Source organism: Mercurialis annua, linkage group LG2 (assembly GCF_937616625.2).
Source record: "Mercurialis annua linkage group LG2, ddMerAnnu1.2, whole genome shotgun sequence".
NCBI classification, from domain to species: Eukaryota; Viridiplantae; Streptophyta; class Magnoliopsida; order Malpighiales; family Euphorbiaceae; genus Mercurialis; species Mercurialis annua.
Genome location: NC_065571.1, coordinates 47,078,100 through 47,096,992, shown reverse-complemented (window position 1 = coordinate 47,096,992; position 18,893 = coordinate 47,078,100).

Sequence of the window (18,893 nt, the reverse complement as noted above, 5' to 3'; positions counted from 1 at the left end):
ATAAATAAATTTATTATTATCTAATATATCTGAGTTGTGTCGAAAATGTATTAGAGATGTATTAAAAATGTATCGGAGATGTATTCGTTATATAAAATTTGATAATATTTTATTTAAATTTATTTTTCAAGTGACTTTTTGTACGTTTGATTATTTTTAATTTATTAACATAAATTAAATTCACCATATTATAATTCTTTTAATTTTTTTCTAATATAAATTATTTTAATCCAACTTGTGAATGGAAGAGAGAACAGGGCCAATGTATATTATTTTTTTCTAATATAAATTATTTTGTCTCCTCTCCCCAATCTTAATCTCCATGTGTACATGACACTCCAATCATTAGAAGGATATATCAACATATGTCTCATGTTAATTTGTACAAAAGATCTCAGAGAACAGGGCCAATGTATATTAATGCTCAAGTTATTTAACAGATGAAGCCAAGCATTGCTGCTGCAAGTGCCTCATCTACATAAATAAGGTCTACTTTTCTGCAATTCTCGGGAGAAAAACAAATCATAAGCGGAACAAGGAAGAATCTTTCTATTGAATTCCCATCAAAACAAATTTATTGGCAATCCAATCCAAATTATTGTAAAAGAGAGATAAATGTACAAAAAGTGTTGTTCAGTAATGCTTATAAACTAGATAAGAAACAAGACAAAGAAGGAAAAAAAACATCATCGTTCAAAAACGCATCAGATTACGGGTCTTAATAGCGTTCTGGAAGCCGGTAGTCACGAAACCAAGGGGATGAGTGAACAAGAGACCATCACTCGTCGGAGAAAACTTCCACCGTTCGGTAAGCAAGCGGCACAAAGAGCGGTGCTTTGAGATTGAACGTTGATGGGTGAGACTGAAATATGACTTCCATTGAAAATTTGCAGAGAAATAAAAAATAAAAAATATCTAATCTTGAATTGAGAGGATAAGGATAAAAAGCAATATGTGTTAGATCTATAGAAAAATGAATCAAAAAAGACAAATGGAAGGCTGTGATTAATTAGGTATGAGATGTAATTTTTTCCCGTTATTAGCTTAAAAGAGTAAAGAAAAAGTTAGCATAGATGTAAGATTTAAGAAGACTTAGTATTTTTGTAAGAAAGGCCCTTATTTAGCCCATTTGTGTAATTTTCTCATAGAATAATTACAAATTTACAATATTACTCTTCATATAATTTAAAATAATTAAAGATATAAGTTTTTTAATTTAATTAAGAAAATAAACAATTAAATAGAAGTCTAATTCTAACAGGACTTTTATTGGGAGGAAAAATTTCCCGAGGAAATTTTTTATCCGCGTTGGTGACAGGCACATTTACGTTAATATCCTTTTCACTTTATAAAATATAATTATTAATTAAAAATACTATTGAGATAATTATTTTTAAAGTTATAATACTAATTAAAATAAACTTCTTATAATCCTACGTCAATTATTATTAGAATATTGTCTATATATATATTATCGGGTACGTATCAAAATCATTCTGCCTATCAAATAGATTCTCATAGATTCCATCACACCACATAAGTTTCCTGCAGAAATATACTATAGATGTATATGTAATATGGATGTTGCTATTATCCTCTTAATAGTTTAGAGATGATTATACATGATAATATATTTCTGACGAAGACTACAAACATGGCGAGGTGGAGACGAGGAAGTGGAGGCGGTGACAAGGTTGAGGTGATAAAAATGATGGTTGCGCTGGTATTTGAGAGCGGTGGTGACAGAAATAGATTAGAGTACTAACTAAAAAAATTATTATATTAAGATAAATTAGAGCACTAAACAAATTAAAATACTATGTTGAAATAATTGTATAAAATACTGATTAAAGTAAATTACTTTAATTATTTAATGATTATTATTTTAATTTTTTAATTGTATATAATTTTAAATAAGGTAAACTATTTTTATGAACTATTATTTTAATTATTATAGATATAAATATAATAAACAATTCTAATCGTAATTATTTAGTATAGGATAGTATGTACTATGCAGAACTACAATATCAATGATACTTAAATTAGTATTGAACCCATCCAACAATATTAGTAGTTTAGTATTTGTATTCTCACTGTAATTAATAATAAACTTTTATTATTTTATAAATTAATAATACCTTTATAAGGTTAAAGTTACAATTCTAATAATTATATGATATTTTGTACTTAAACACAACTAATAATTAATTAATAATTCTTAATTTAATTTAAATATAATTATTTAAATTAATAATAAATATATTATAATTATTTGACGAGTCAAACTACGAGCCATGTGTGGAACACGTAAAAAATATTTTTTTAAAATTTTTTAATTTCAAAAATATATTTTTCTTTTTTTTATGATTTATAATTTTTTTTTAGATTTTTTTATTTTTCTGGTGCTCTTTTCTGGCCTTTTTATGATGTTTTTTTGTGTGGGTATTTTCATCCTGTTTAAATTTTGATTTCTAATGTAAGCATAATATTTTTTTAGTATTTAAAGGGTGTAGTTTTAGTGTTTTTTACTATTTAAATGGTATATTTTTGGGGGGGATTATTATACTTTTGGTGTTTCAACTTTTTACGAAATGACAATATGGTGTTGGAACTTAATTTTGTCACAATACGGTGTTGCAACTTGTTGAATAATTACAATATGGTGTTTTTGCCAGTTTCGGACTTTAACCAGTTTTCAAACTTTTTTGTTATTTCAGTTTTAGTCCTTAAACTTTTATTTCTTCAAAACAGTCCAGAAAAAATCTACTAGGCTCTGATACCATCAATTGTGAGCCTACTCCTACAATGGCGGAATTAAAGAGTTACTCAAAGATCTTTAATTTTTTGTCTATTATTTCTAGACTCCTTCAGCTTCTCATACTCATGAAAGTATCGAGAGCTAGCAACAAAACCTAATGGTTCTCTGTTCTTGAGAAAATAATTCTCAAATTCACTCTGTTTAAGAGTCAACTCTTCTAAATGCTTAGAAAAACTTTCTACAGATTTGTTTAAAGTTTCTAAAGTCACACTTAGAGAATTAAGACGATCGATAATAGAATTTAACAATCCTATTACTGGTTCCTTACCTACTCCGTGATCTAAATGGAAACAATCAGGATAAGGGCAATTACCATTCATCAAGCTTTAAGTAAAAACTTCAGATAAATAAAACAATTTATTCATCTAAAAATATATACCTTCAATGAACAGGGTCCACTAAGCTTCCGCAATTGCGTCCACTTCCTCTACGCTCGTCACCAGCAGCTAGAAGGATCTTCTGTGTTATGAATGCCCGCTTCTCTTTAATTGATTATGGGACTTATGAAACACTCCTTCACTAAAACAGACCGTTGTAAAATGAAACAAGGTATATAGTAGCAAAAATTCTCAGACAATTATATGAAAGCACTCTGATTTATTTCTGCTCCCTTTGTTCATAGAACTTAAGGGTATTTATAGGGAATACAACGACTAGCTGGTGCCTCTAGTACTGTTTTCCAGCTTCAAAAGACTCAATAATTGAAAGCAATAATTTTAGACAGCTGGTGTCTCTGGTCCCATTTTCCAGCTGTAGTACAATAACTCTCAATAATACAATATAAAAGATAAGGTTCCTACAACAGCACTAAAGACATGACACGCATATTAAGACACATGGGTCATATTATGGGTAGTGCTTTGTAGGATAGTGGCTGCCTCAATTATACATATTGAGGGTGACATCATGGATGACGTTTTTGTCATGCCACCTGTGAGTGAGTGACAGGCAAGTCCCAATTCATTTCGTCTAGTTCCTGCCTTGCTTTCTCAAAGAGCTGTTCTTTATGCTCAGCTACTTTCTTCCAAATCTCAAAGGTTTCTGATTTGAAATTTAAGCTAGCATCCTTGTTAACTAGCTTCAAGAGTAATGTTTTTGCCTCTTCCCGTCCAGAGATAAATCTTGCATTATCGATAACTCCAAGATCTTTGGACCAGATGGTTATGAACATTCTTCCATCTCCGAGAATGATGTAGTTAGAATTGTTAACTATATTCTCCAAGACAGACTTGAGGAACTCAATATGAAGAGCTTTGTTTGCGAGCTTTGATTCTTCATACATTTTCCACCTTAACTTTTGATTTTGACTATTAACTTTCTGGGGTTCCACAAGTTCTCTATTGGTGATAGGGCGAAGATCCCAAATTTGATAAGGATATCGGACCTTACCATCCTCTTCATATTCCATCATTGTACTTACAATTTGAAATGTAACAAACCTAGATGTTTGTTTAACATAACTTAAAGCTGTTTGCACAATTCCTGGAAATACTGACCGGGGAGTTTCTAAATCCACTTCTAAAATTGAAGTCAGACCTGCTTCTGTGAATTTTAGACTTTCCACCGCCATGTCTGCTTCAATTTGCAAACCAGGCCATCCATGTGACTGCCAATGAATGTAAGGTTGTAACATAGAACATTCTTTGAGAGAACGATCTATCGAATCAACTATTTTCTTTTTGATAGTGTATCTTACATCTGGGGGTAAATATTGATTCATTCTTTCAAGAAGTTGTTTCCTCTCAGAGATATGTTCAAGGAAATCTTCTTCTTGCGCTGAACGGAAACCAAGTTGTTTTTCCAATTTTAAAATGTATTGAACAACTTCATCTGCAAAGTGTGATATTTGCTGAAAATCTTTATTTTGGATTCCTCCTTTTAGACCTGCACACAAATTAGATTCGTCTTTTGAAAGACCAAGACTTTCGTCTTCATGATAATTCCAGGTTTGTTCTACCTCAGGATTTTCTAGTGATGCAAGAAATCCTCCAAGATCAATATCTTCAGATTCAATTTTTGAATTTGTTTCTTCCTGAGAATGTGATGGTTTTTCCACGGAATATTTGACTTTAAAGTCATATTTTCCAGAGGGTTCGCCCAACGTATCCCACTCAGGACCATCATCGAGAAGATCATCATTATCTGAGTATTCTTCTCCAGAATTAAAAACAAATTCTTCCTTATTTTGATTTGGAACCTTTGTAGGTTCATTCGCACTTTTACTAGCCTCGTGACCTAAAATGTCACCTTGCAGTATTTCAGCGTTATCTTTTTGAGAAGAAAGCTGATTATCATAGTCTTCTTTACATTTTTTGTACCATTCTTCTCGCAGTTTTTCAGCTCTTTCCTTAGTCAAGCCAAATTTTGCAGCTCCTTCGGCTAGATGATCTCTCTTTGGCGTTTGAGACACTAATGGCTTCTTATTCTCGTTCAGTTGAACCAAGGATTTTTCCTTTCGTTTCTTTTGGGGAACCAAAGGTTTTTCTTTTACCTTTTCATAAACCTTTTTAGGGTTTATCAGTTCTTTTGAACTCGCAGCTACATTTCCCTTTGGGCATTCTGAAGTAAAATGACCAGGTTGCTTGCACCGCCAACAAAGGCTATCTTTTGAAGCCTTTGTTTTCTTGTTCGTCCCTTTTGGACCAGAGCATATGCTCTCGTTCTCTTCATTTCCTCGTTTCATAGGGCACTTCTTTCTTGTATGCCCTTCCTTCTTGCAAATCCAACATAGCTTGTTTTTGGCAGCAGGATCCATCTGCAATGTCAGAAAGTTCACGAGAAAGAGAATCAGCTATTACATTTTTATCAGATGCAATATATTCAATATCAAACCTGTAATAACTAAACCATTCTTGCAACCTTAAGAGTCTAGTTTGTCTAGCTTCTTTGAAGTTCAGATTCCTAAACCTTTTAACATAAGTAGAATCTGTTCTAAGAATAAACCTTTTTGGTGCTAAGAAGAGATAAAAAGCTTTCATACCGTTTTTTGCCGCTAATACTTCCTTTTCATGAATTGGATAATTTAATTCTGCACCTTTAAAGGTTCCAGACCAATACTTACAAATAGGTTCAGGTTTCCGTCCTTTGATTCTAAGGACTGCACCCCAACTCTTTTCAGAAGCATCTGTCTCCAAGACTAACTCATCTGTATCAGAGGGTAAATTTAAACATGGCAAATTTTTCATTTTTTCTTTTACCTGTTGTACAGCTAGAGTGTCTTCTTCATCCCAATACCAGGGAGTTTTATCAGAAGATTTCTTAGATATCCTTCCTAAGTATTTGGACAAATCTTTCACGAATTGTCTAGCATAGTTAGCAAGTCCACAAAATCTTTGTACTTGCTTCCTATCTTCCAATTCATCAGGAAAATTGATAAGTTTTTCAGAGATATGACTTTGTAGCCATATTTTTCCTTTTGCTATTTCTATCCCTAGAAATTTTATCTTTTCCTTAAACCATTCTATCTTTCTTTCAGATAGAATCATACCTTCCTTTTGAAGGATATCAGTCACTTGTTCAAGGTGACTCATGTGTTCAGCTTCATTATTGCTAAAAACTAACACATCGTCTATATAGACCACACAAAACTTTTTTAATGCTTTAAAAGCATTATCCATTTTTCGTTGAAATATGCCAGGGGCATTTTTCAAACCGAATGGCATTACTAACCATTCATACATTCCTTGAGGAGCATTGAATGCTGTTAATGGTATAGAGTCTTCCTCCATTTTTACCTGCCAATAACCGCTTTTTAAATCAAATTTAGAAAAAATGGATGGTTGTTTAAGACTTAACCTGTCAATTACATCTCCGGCTGTAGGAATTTTATAGCCATCATCTTTGGTCATTTGATTTACCTGACGATAGTCTATAACCATTCGTGCTTTTCCACGCACCTGCTCTGCATGATTAATTACCATAAAAGCTGGACTAGAATGTGGACTTTCACTATTTCTAATCAACCCTTTTTCGAGCAATTCAGGAATTTGTTTATCAAATTCTTCTATCATTTCTTCAGAATATGTTATATTTTTTGATCTGATGATAGTATCGGGATTTTTCAGTTCTAGTTTGGCTTTTATACCATTTAGAACCCATAACTTTAATGGATCTTCACTAAAGTTATCAGCTAACTTGTTTATAAACTTATCCCATTTGTTTCCTGCAAGTTGTATGCTTCTTGTAATAGGTTTTTCTATTACATATTGTGTTTGACATAAATTTTCATACCAATTGGTATCATTTGGAATTTCCGATCCAAATAAACAATCTATCCATGACTCACCACGCTGTGCTCGCACTCTGTAAGCTGGTTCACAAGGTATAGATCCACAAAGTTCAGAAACTTTTACGGGATAAAAACCGAATTTCAATTTTAATTGTGGACTCGTAAGAGTTGTGATTTTGACACCTGCAATTGAGATAAATACATCGTCTTGCACAAAAGGACGATTTTCTTTTTGTCCTTTTAGGAAAGCATTTCCTAAAATAATATCTGCATCTAGTTCAGGAAAGGCTAAAATCTTATCAATAATGAATTGTTTTTCATTAATGATAACAGGAACTTTTTCAGCATAATGTGTTACTAGATTTACCTCACCTCCTGCCATACGTAAAACAATAGGTTCGGCCAATGGCTTCCACCATTCATCTGGTAATGCATTAGGTCTTGCACTACTGATTGTTGCTCCTGTGTCTATTAACGCATCTAAACAATAATCATAATAACCTGAAAATTTGAATGTTAGTGAAATGTAAGTGCTCAAATTGGTTTTTTCCAGGCTAAAGATCTTTTGTGATGCCATTGGAATAGGTGATATCATATTCCAAATATCTTCAAAAGGCATTGACCGTTGTTGCGAAATAGTTTGAATTTTTCGAACAACCTCAGGAAGTATTATTGCTTGTCTCATTAATCTTACACTTTCCTGACCTTCCTCTTCATCTGCATAAATAGGTAGACTTATTTCTTTGTAGCCTATAATTCTCCTATTGTCAGATGATTGTCCATCTTCTTCTCTTATTGATGTTCTAGGAATTTCAGTTGCACTAGACACTGATCTTCTAGGTAGTTGGTCTAATGTTGAAGCATTAAACATGTTCCTAGAGGATAATGACCTCCTGAGAATAGGATCAGAGATTCTAAAAGCTCTCATAGGCTCTTCTAGATTCAGAATGATATCTTTTCCCCTTTGGGTTATCTGAGAAGATCCTATTTGCCTTGAAGATTCAGCTGGTTCTGTAAGCACCCAACTCTTGGGCCAACTTAGTTCTACAGGATTTATCTCTTTCCTATTGAATTGCTTATAGTTATCTGAACCTTCTTCGAATAATTCTGTTACTTTAGAAATGTTCCTCACTCCTGGATTAGTTGTGTTAATAAGTCTAAAGACAATCCTAGTGTGATACGCCAAATACTTGGCCTGAGAACTCATTCTATTCATCTTAGAGGATTTAATCCTAAGAGTCAAAGAATTTCCCAAACATTTATCGCTTAAAGCCATCAAATAATTTGGATAGGCTTGAAACCAGACTGGACCATTTGCTAGGTTAGTCTGAACACCTGATATTAGCTGGTCTTTAAATTCTTTCCATCTTTTGTCTAAGACTGCTGCTATCACAGGACTGTCCGCTGGGAGATTAAACAAAGGGACTAATCCTACTTGCACTAAACCAACATGGATGTATTTATATTCACCTTTAGACTTGTTCATCATTTCTCTAATTTTGGCAAGTGTAATTAGAGATACATCCAACGTTTCTAATTCTGTGCTAGAAACCTGAGCTGTGGACTCAGACTGGGAGACATCGACTATTGATTTGAAGCTAAATCTAGACTTACTATAAATAGAGTTGATGTCTACCTTTGGCAGTTTCCATTCTAGACAGTTTCTAGATGGATCCTCGTACTGAAATGATTCTTCATGCACCAGAGTAGTATCCAATGGTACTAACTCATCATCCATATCAGCTCTTGAAGTGTTCATCATGAATATTTTAGCTGTCCATAAATCAGATTCATCATTATCAGTTTCATATTCAGAAACTACTTCATAAATTGAATCTACTTCAGAGTCTATATCAGAAAATTCTTCTTCATCTACTGGCTCATATGCTAGATTCTCATTTTCGAAGAATACTCTCCTAAGATTTTCCTTTCGCTTATTCTTTTGAGGACAAGTATCGGCTTTATGACTCTTAGAGCCACATACCCAGCAACAAGAACAGTTACTCAAGGGTTTTCCCTTAGGACATTTTGGTTCTCTACCATATTTTTTCTTAAACGCATCTATCCTATCTTTGTCTCTAAGGTTACTTCTTTTTCTAATAAACCTTCCTGGTCTATCGGACTTCCTCCTTTCCTCTCTATCTCTTCTTGATATTCTTCTCTTTCTATATCCTTTGAAACTTTTCTTTTTTGAAGAATATCCAGTCCTAGATTTTTCTTCTGTTCCAGAAGAACATCCATACCTTCCTGGAACATACTCAATTTGAGAACAACAACTCTTGTTTAAATAAGGAAGACGTTTTGCATCTTGCCTTACTTGGAGTTCAGTGCATGCTTTTCTCATAGCATACCTCACTGCTTGTATCCTTCCTCCTAAACCATCAACTACTTTGTCTTCATTTAGGAGAAGTTGAAATGCAGTCTTTGCTACTTCCGGCCAAGGATCCGGGAGTTTAGCAAAAAATAATTCTGACATGTAATTTTGGGCCGCCAAGTCTAAATTATAATAATATTTTTGAAATTCACAGGCAAAGTTATCAAAATAGCACATGTCACAGATTTGTAGTTTCATTAAAGCCATTAAAGATTGCTCTTTTTCTAATGACTCTGTTGACAACGAAAACCCACAAAATTCTCTTTTCAAGGCGTCTACCACTATAGCTAGTACTCCATCTGCAAACACTTCTTTATTAATTTCTTCTTTTATTGGAGTATGAGCTATCAATGATTCCCAGTATTTTTGAGCATTACCAACCATGGTGGCTTTGCACAATTCGTAGGCGCCTCCCGGAGTGTAACCACCTGATTTTACTGTAAATCTAATCATAGTAATCCACTCATCTATTTTTTCGGACGCATGTTTTTCACAATCTAAGTTGAGAAATGCCGCCGGGCTAATTACCGGTCTCAAAGGGTTATCCCTAGGTACAAATTCTTCTTTTGTCCTATGTGGATAATTAGGTTTGTACATTGTTCTCTTCGTAGAGACTAGCTCATTAAAGGTTCTGTCATCTATATGTAGAGGAGCTTCTTCTACCAAACCTAAGGATTTTCTAAGGTCTTGTGCCAGATTATTATTATTCATGTTGGCTGCTTTAGTTGTTGGATCTGCAATAAAAGGAACAATTTTTTCTTTTCTTAATTGAAGAATTTCTTTTTCAGTTATTGGTCCTTTTGTCTTTTTTAAACCCTTTTCCCTTTCAATTGCATCTAACCTTTCATTTACCAGTTTTCCTACTTCATTTGCTAAAGTAGATCTTTCTTCTGGTGAATCACCTAAAATTCCTTTTGCATGAAAATGTTCAAGGAGTTGGTGCACTTCACTTTGCACGTTGTGTAGCGAAGTCAATCCTGATGGATTACTAGAGTCTGAACTCTCGGCTGGATTACCCATTAAACTAGCTTAATTAAGTCTAATTTAATTAATTATTATTCAAATAGTGTTAATTACACTATTTCAGAAGTTTATTTTTCTTCTTAGTTGAAAATATGGACTAAATTGAAAATATTTTTTCTTTTTGTACTTATCAGTACTGCTGCTTGAAAACTATAGGAACCAAACCTGCCTTTTTTTGATAGTTAAAATTCTGATTGGTAACCTGTAACCTGATGGTGACCTGCTAAAAACACCAATTCGTAACTTTTAAACAAGTTCACACACTAACTTGTAATAAAATTTTGTTTAAACACTATTTTGTTATTTTTAAAAAAGTTCACACACCAAAGTTATATTAAACCCATTTTTGGGGCTAATAATCACCTCATTTTAGGACTCCCTATCACAAACTCCCTAAAAAAAATCACTAAACACCTTAAGTTTTACCTAATGGCCAGTAAACCCTTTTTGCTTCAAAACCGCCCCAACTCCTAAAATGATCGAAATATTTTTGAAAATTGAAATCAAACCAACTCAATCTAACCAAACCTAAAATCTTTCATCTAACCAAATCAAACATAACTTATCCATCCAATCAAATCAAACATAAATCACTAATCCACCCAACTAAATCAAACCACTCAACCAGAAACCTCCACCTACCGCCGCCACTTTTTTCGGCCACCGCCACCCATTCATCGTCGGTAAAAATTTCGATCAAAAATTAAATAAATAATTAAAATTAATTTTATTTTTTTTAATTTTTTTATCTGAGAAGACGAACGACAACCTTTTTAGCACAGAAGTACTTCAAACTAGACGAAGGGCGAAGAGTTATAAGAGGAAAGGAAGCAAAAAAAAAACAATCTAAAGAAAAATTAATGGATAAGCCGAGGTCGAGGACAAAGGTAAGACGCCATCGACCTGAAAAAAGTAAGCGCTTCGCCCCACAAAATAGATATGAGTCAAGAAATGACCCCTGAGATGATGAACAGAACTACACACCGCTTAACACGAGCAAAACCAACGTCGTGATGTGGATCAAGTAAAATATGAAAAATGTGAAATGGCTACCGAAGATGAGAGTCGAAATAAGAGACACCAGGAATTTTTGCAAATTCCACGATGAACATGGACATGACAAAGATGAATGTCGGGACCTCAAAGTGGAAATAGAAAAAATGATTGACTCAGGAGAGCTTAGGAAGTTCATCGCCAAGAAAGATAAAAGTAACGATAAGGAAGAGAAGAGACATAGAGATGAAAAAACAAAAGAGAAAGATGAAGAAAGGCCCTCTAAATTTTTGGGGACGATCCATGATCAATGGTGGTGACTTTAGCACCTCGACCATCAGAAAAAAGCAAAAGAAAGAAGTAATGAGCATTAGGAAAACACACATGCCCGCGATAATTTTTGATGTCGAAGATTATGAGCACGTGAAGGCACCTCATAATGACGCATTAATAATAACAACCATCTTTGAAAACTGGAGCATGGAACAAATACTTGTAGATGAGGAAAGTGTTGTCAACCTCATGACGAATACGGCTTACAAGAGCCTTGGGGGAACAGCCACAAAACTGTGCTGGTTCCCGATCCCGCTATCGGGACTTAGAGGACCATCCATCAATCCTCACGGTGCGGTGACTCTGGAGGTCATAATTGGGCCAAACAGAGGAAATAATAAAAAGATCACGTCTCTATTTAATATAGTAGACATGGACTTAACATATGATGCAATTATGGGAAGATCATTTCTCCATGACTCAGCGGCAGGCACAAGCAATATGGCTCGCCCTAAAATTCCATACGGAAAAAGCAGTGGCGACATTAAGATGAGATTGGAAGATAGCCAAGAAGTGCTATGACGAGTCCATAGTGGACCTCCAGGAGCCGAAGAAAGATAAAAAAGAAGAATGAGGAGGAATTAGCAAATAACATATCGCTAGTAGGAACTTAGGGTCTACCCGATGAAAGTTATAATTCTCTTTATTTTTATAAAGAAATTTTTTACATCAATAAAAAATTTGATTCTCGCAAATCTTACCACGAATAAATAAGGGTACAAAAACCCCACAAGAATAAAGAGCTTGGAGCTCCAATGATGAAGAGAGTCCAATACCCCATCAAAACAAACGAATCTATATCGGTTCTAAAAAATAATTTAAGGTTTACATTAACATTGAAACAAAATAAAGAGAGTTTAGATTTACTCTCAAAACCAAAAAGAGTATAGACTAACTCTTTAAAAAGCAAATAAAAGGCTAAGCACCCAAAAACAAATAAAGAAAGGCGATAAAACTAAAACAAAAAACAAACAAAGAAAGATGAAAACGCCCAAAAAACAAAACCACAAAGGAGGGTGAAACTTCCACAAATAAACAAAGAAATGGAAAGACATAAAACGAACAAAACTACCAAAGGACGACAAAACGCCAAGAACTAATAAATCACAAAAGGCAAAAATCGCCTAAAAATTAATAAATCATATGAATAAAAGGCAAATCGTCCCGACAACAACAGAAATCACTAAAAAGTATATTAAAACAAAAAAGGTTACAATAAACCATCGTAAATCTTAAAGATATACAAGAAGTAATTCACCCAAATCAAAAAATTACAAAAAAAAAATATTACAATCAAGTCGATTTCGAATGGTCGGCTCGCTCCTTCGTTATTCTCTCTATCAAATCTTTTTCCAAATCCCGAGGGTCTAAGCCATTAACACTGGAAAGATCAATGGCAGGATTTTGCTCCCGAAGCCTATGTCCAATGGCCAATCAATATTCGCTCATGAAAGCCAAATAGAAGGACTTCGTATCGAGCAAATGGATATGAATATTCTCCACCTCAGTATTCAGCTGATCTCTCTCACCGCCGACATGAGTGTTGGTATAGATAAGAGCCTTAGTATCTTGCGTCTGATCGGCTGCCTTTTTCTCGATAAGCGCCGCTTGACGATTATAAATGGTGTTCTAAGCCTTCAACTGCATAAGTAGAGAATCATGTTGTTTAAGTGATCCTTTCAATTTTGCCTTCTCTGATTCAGACTCAGCGTGCAAAACAGCTAACTTTTGGACTTCACCTTCCGCGAAATAACGCTGGTCATTCAAGACTAGAATCGCCTGAGTAGTTTACTAAAACAAAAAACATAAGAAAAAGAAAAGGAAAAAATAATAAAACAGAAAAAAGAAGAAAAAGAAAGCAACAAAAATAAAGGAAAAATGAAAACGTACTGAAAAACCTTGAAGGCAAGCTAAGTTCGACAGAACCTCATCAGGTTCCTTGTCAAACCACTCGATATCTTCAGTAATAGTCAAACTCTTTATATACTCGTCCAAGACAACAGGATTCAAAAGGCTCGATATCTCTTGTCTTTTAGCCCAATCAGCTAACTTCGGAACTGCTGCCACGTCCACCTTTTTAACGAGCTGACGCCTCTTATTAGCTTGAGATTCGCCACCATCAATAATAAGAACATCGGCACCTGAAGTGAGTGGCGCGATGCTTAATGATATGGGTCAACACCCTCACGAGAATCGGGGACTTCCTCGGCAACTGCCTCCGAGTCGATGACTATAACATCGGCGACCTCCCATGAAGAGACCACCAAGGTTGAGGGAGCAAGAACCTCGACAACACCAACATTTACCGCAATAGGTTGAATGGCCTCAACTTTTATTGGAACAACTTCGCCCATTGGAACACTTATATCTACTTTAGACCGAAAGCATATCATCAAATGAAGAAGACATCATATGAAAGAAAAAATAAAGAGAATAAGTAAGGAATAATACCTTCAAAAAATTCATTTGAGATATCAGTAAGGCTCTTTGAGGGATCCTTCAAAGATAACCACCGACACCTAACGTGGCTATTTACTAAAACAGGAAAAAACAATTGTTAAAAATTACTATGAAAACACAAATTAAAAGCTAAGATAGACTCGAGAAAACTCAAAGGCGAAATAGGAGAATTTATTGACTCACGAGACAAACCCTGCGGGAAACGTGAAAAAGAAACGTCATGAGAAACAATAAAATACCTATGTCGCCATCCTACACGACATGGAAAATTGATATAAGATCGACCTTTTCTACTATTGGCGAAATCTAATACTTCATTATTCTTAGACAAAGAGTCGAAATAGTAGAAAACATTCCTAGAAGGGGGTTGTCCCCGAAGCCTATATGCCTCTATAAAAGAAGTAATAATTCTGATGGTCCCGGAATGAAGTTCCCCTACGGAAGTATTTAAATCACTACAAAGCTCAGCAATAAAAGAATCTAAAGAAAACCTAAGACTATCTATAAGCTGCTCCTCAAAAATTATAAGTAACTGAGGCGAACCTGGGTAAGCGAATGACTTCATACGAAAGTCGGGTCTCCTAACCTCATAATCCGCGGGAAAAATATATTTCCAAGGAATTACTGAAAGTTCCTCCTCAGTTAAAGACGACTCTATACTTGCCATAGCGGCAAACTCAACTCTCATCTTCTTAGGCGACATCTAAAGAAGGGAAAATAAACTAACAACAAAAAAAACAAAATTCAGAAAGAAAAGAAGATGAAAGCATAGAAAAATAAAAAAAGGAAGAACACGGAGAAAAAACCAGAAAAACCAGGGTATAACTAGAAAATGACTATAAATGGGAACGCTCCTGAAAACGCAGTAAAAGCTATGAATATACCTGAAGATTGTACAAACTAAAAAATAATATGAAAAGTAGCAGTAAAGATTCAAGATATCTGGAAAAACGCAGAGAAAAGATGAAGATGATGAAAAAAATATATTAAACGAAGAAATGAAGCAAATTTAAAAGAGACCCTACAAATAACAAATTCATGCACGCTGTATAATAAAGACACACTGCTTACATCTGAAGACGTTAGTAGAAACGTGTCGCAAAAAAAAAATCAACAAATTCAAATGGCAAGTGAAACGACTCGCCAGAAGAAAGATCGACTCGCCAAATAAAAGCTAAAACATACAAAGGCATAACTATCAAGGCTTTAGCTTACTTGCGGAAGGCTAATGATGGAAACCAAATTCCAGCATAAGTATAATGGAATCGAGTCGTACATGATCCACCTTCTAATCCCAAGACTCGCCTAAGGTGAAAACCCAATGATAATAATATCTGAGTCCATGAGACCTCGCCGTGTTGTTGGCAATTTTACTCACCAACTTGTAATAGAGTGGACTATAAGTCCGGGTTGTCGAACCCACAGGGATGAGAGGTTTAATGAGAATGAAATATGATTTTGATATTCAATTCGGAAAGCAAACAACGATTGGATAGAGGATTTGAAATTTGAACAATTAAAACATTAACTAAAGTAAACACAATTACTAAACAATTAAACTAGCAAAAAGCAATAAGCAAGCGATTGAATGATTAAGATAAACTATGGATAACAAGCTTGAGGGTTGATACTACGATTAACCAATTACTATCAAGGGTTCGGACTATGGCTTCTAAACGTGAACCGAGTTTTTTCTAAATCGCAACTCCCGCTCTCTCGAGCCTCAAAGAGTTACAAAACCACAACTAACTAAGCTTAACCTACTCTCGTAGCACTAAACACAATTAGGGGCAATTAGCAATTAAACACAACTCATAGGCCACCTAATTACTAACCCACTCTCATGGTGTTACAAATTAAGCATCTAATTAATTCCAATTAATAAATCCTCTCTCAAGGTGAAAATTAATCTAGCAACAAATACTAGGTGATCAATCTTTAATAGGCATTAAGCAATTAATTAGAACACACAAGCCAAACCCTAACCCAATCTAGCAATTATTTCAACCATCATATCAACCCCCAAACATGGGGGTTTAGCCAATCATGCTAAGTTCTCAACACAAGCAATAAACATTAATCTAAACATTAAAGAGTAAAAAAAAGTTACCTTAATTGAATATGAAGAATAATAAATCATAAAGAAGATAATGAAGAATTAAAGATAAAAGCTTGTATCCAATAGATAAGTCTTGTTCTTACAAAGCAATGAAAGCTTCCAAGCACCAACAATGGTGGAAACTATGGAGGCACAAAATCCTAGACTATTCTACTCCTTAAAGATGACTAAAAGTGTGTAGAGAATAAGTGTTGTTTTTCATGTGTAGAGATAAGGTGTCTTATATAGGCCATACAAAAGAGGAAAATAAAACATCCATGTACAAGTTTTGTCTAGCCGAAAGAGAAAGTGGTCCCAAGCCTTGTCCTTTTTCCTTCACAAATTCGAAATCCATCTTCAAGCCTTTGCACGATCCGTGCAAAGTCACTAAACCAAGAGTGCACGAATCGTGCAAAAGAGAAAAACACAAACTGCTTCCCCTTTTTGACCTGCACGAATCGTGCAATGCTTGGAGAGCTTGCTTGCACGATTCATGCAACCTTCAGACTTCCCAAAGTCTCCGTTTCTTTCACTCTCAGCTTTGCTCTTTGCTTCCTTTCCTTGATTCTTCCTCTTTTAACACCAAAGATGCCCCAAAACGCTTCGTTAGTCTGAAATGCTTAAGCACACAAATAAGATATAAATACACCTCAAAGTGCGTGACAAAATACGTTAAAGTGCATCAAAAACACTCTAGAATATAAGAGTATTTTACTCCTATCACGTGCCTAAAGGCTGAAGAGAGATTCGCTTGAATCCCCAACAAGACCGAGTCCTATGATCCGAAATCAAGTCAAAGTGCGTCGCCTGAAACCTAATTACATGGAAATGGAATAAGATTTAGAAGACCGGATATACGAAATCACTCTACTATTTGGATAAACTGCCATTTGGGAAGATAACCTTATTTAGTAAGACACTCTTAAATAGAACTCTCCTTTAATAAGAAATCATTTTCCTATTCAATCATACACTACTAAATAGAAATCATTTTTCTGTTCAGATACTACAAGTTATTCCCTCACTACTACTATATAAAGATTTGTGATTTTGCTCAATCACATGATTACATTCAATACGCAAATACTCTATTTAAATTCAATACTGACTTAAGTATCGGAGAGATAATCAGACTCCGATTAACCCTTGTTTTACAGGTTTAATCAAAAATCCAGAAGGCAGACGCCATCAAGAATATATAGAATAATTATACTAAATGAGAAAAAAAATTAATTTTAATAATAATAATTATTAAATTAAAGTTATACAATTAAAGTTTATATATGGGTTAAATGCAAATTCATACACCAATTTTGATCTAATATGCAATTACAACATAAACTCTTAAACTTGGCAATGTCGGTAACCAACTTTCATTTCTTGGCAAATTGGTTCACCGACCAATCATAAAACGACAAATGGCGGTTTATTACAATGTCCACGTTAGTGTTTTTTGAGTTTAGTGTATCGATTTGCCAAAAGTGTAAAGTTGGTTACGGACATTGCCAAGTTTCAAAGTTTATGTTGTAATTGTAAATTAGGTCAAAGTTGGTGTATGCATTTGCATTTAACCTTGTATATATAAAAAATATGACAACACATTTAAATATAACTAATTACTAAATGTATGAAATACAATTATAATTGATCAATATATTTAGGTGTACATAGAATAATAATATTGTGTGTAGAAAAAATAAAACTTTTAAAAAATATAACTTTCAATTTAACATTCAGCATATTTCCGTCCCTCTACAATTTCTGCCCTTCTTTCATTCTAAAAAAAAACTCTCACTTTCTTCATCCTTTTGGGTTGTTTCAATAAGTATTGGTTAAAATTTTACTTTTGATTTCAGTTTTTATTCTATCATGATGATTGAATAAAATTTGTTAAAATTTTATTTTTGATTTCAGTTTTTATTCTATCATGATGATTGAATAAAATTTAAAGTCTTTCGTACGTCTTTTGATTTGATTTCTTAGATATCTTAAGAATTTTTAGTGTTTGTTTGACCCTTAAATTTAAGATCTTGTAGATCTAAGAAATAAAAAGGTTGGGGATATATCTTTTTAGAATCTCAATGATGAAGATCGGAAATAGTAGAATTTAATGGATCGAACAGATCGAATGACAAATCAAAAAATAAATATTGAAGCAACCGTTCAACGAAATCGTTGTGTTAATGTTTGATATTTACGTCTAAATTTGGTTGTCTTCAATTATTTTATTACTTGTATCTTTATTTTTACTTATTATTTAGTAGTTTAAAATTTGAAAAATCATATATATGTCTTTTGTTATATGACTTCCACTCTATGTAATTCTAATCTACATAAACTATTCTATCTTTAATACTTTTATTTTAAAACTTAAAAATAATTTGTTGTGTGAAATATAATTGTAAATAATAGTAATGGTCAAAAATATATAGAAAAATTATTTTATATGAAAGAAATAAATATATGATTTCTTAATTTTAATAATTTATAATTATAAAAAATATAGACTTAATCACCAAAAAAACCCCAATCTTTTAACCCCTTTTCATTTGCACCCTGACGT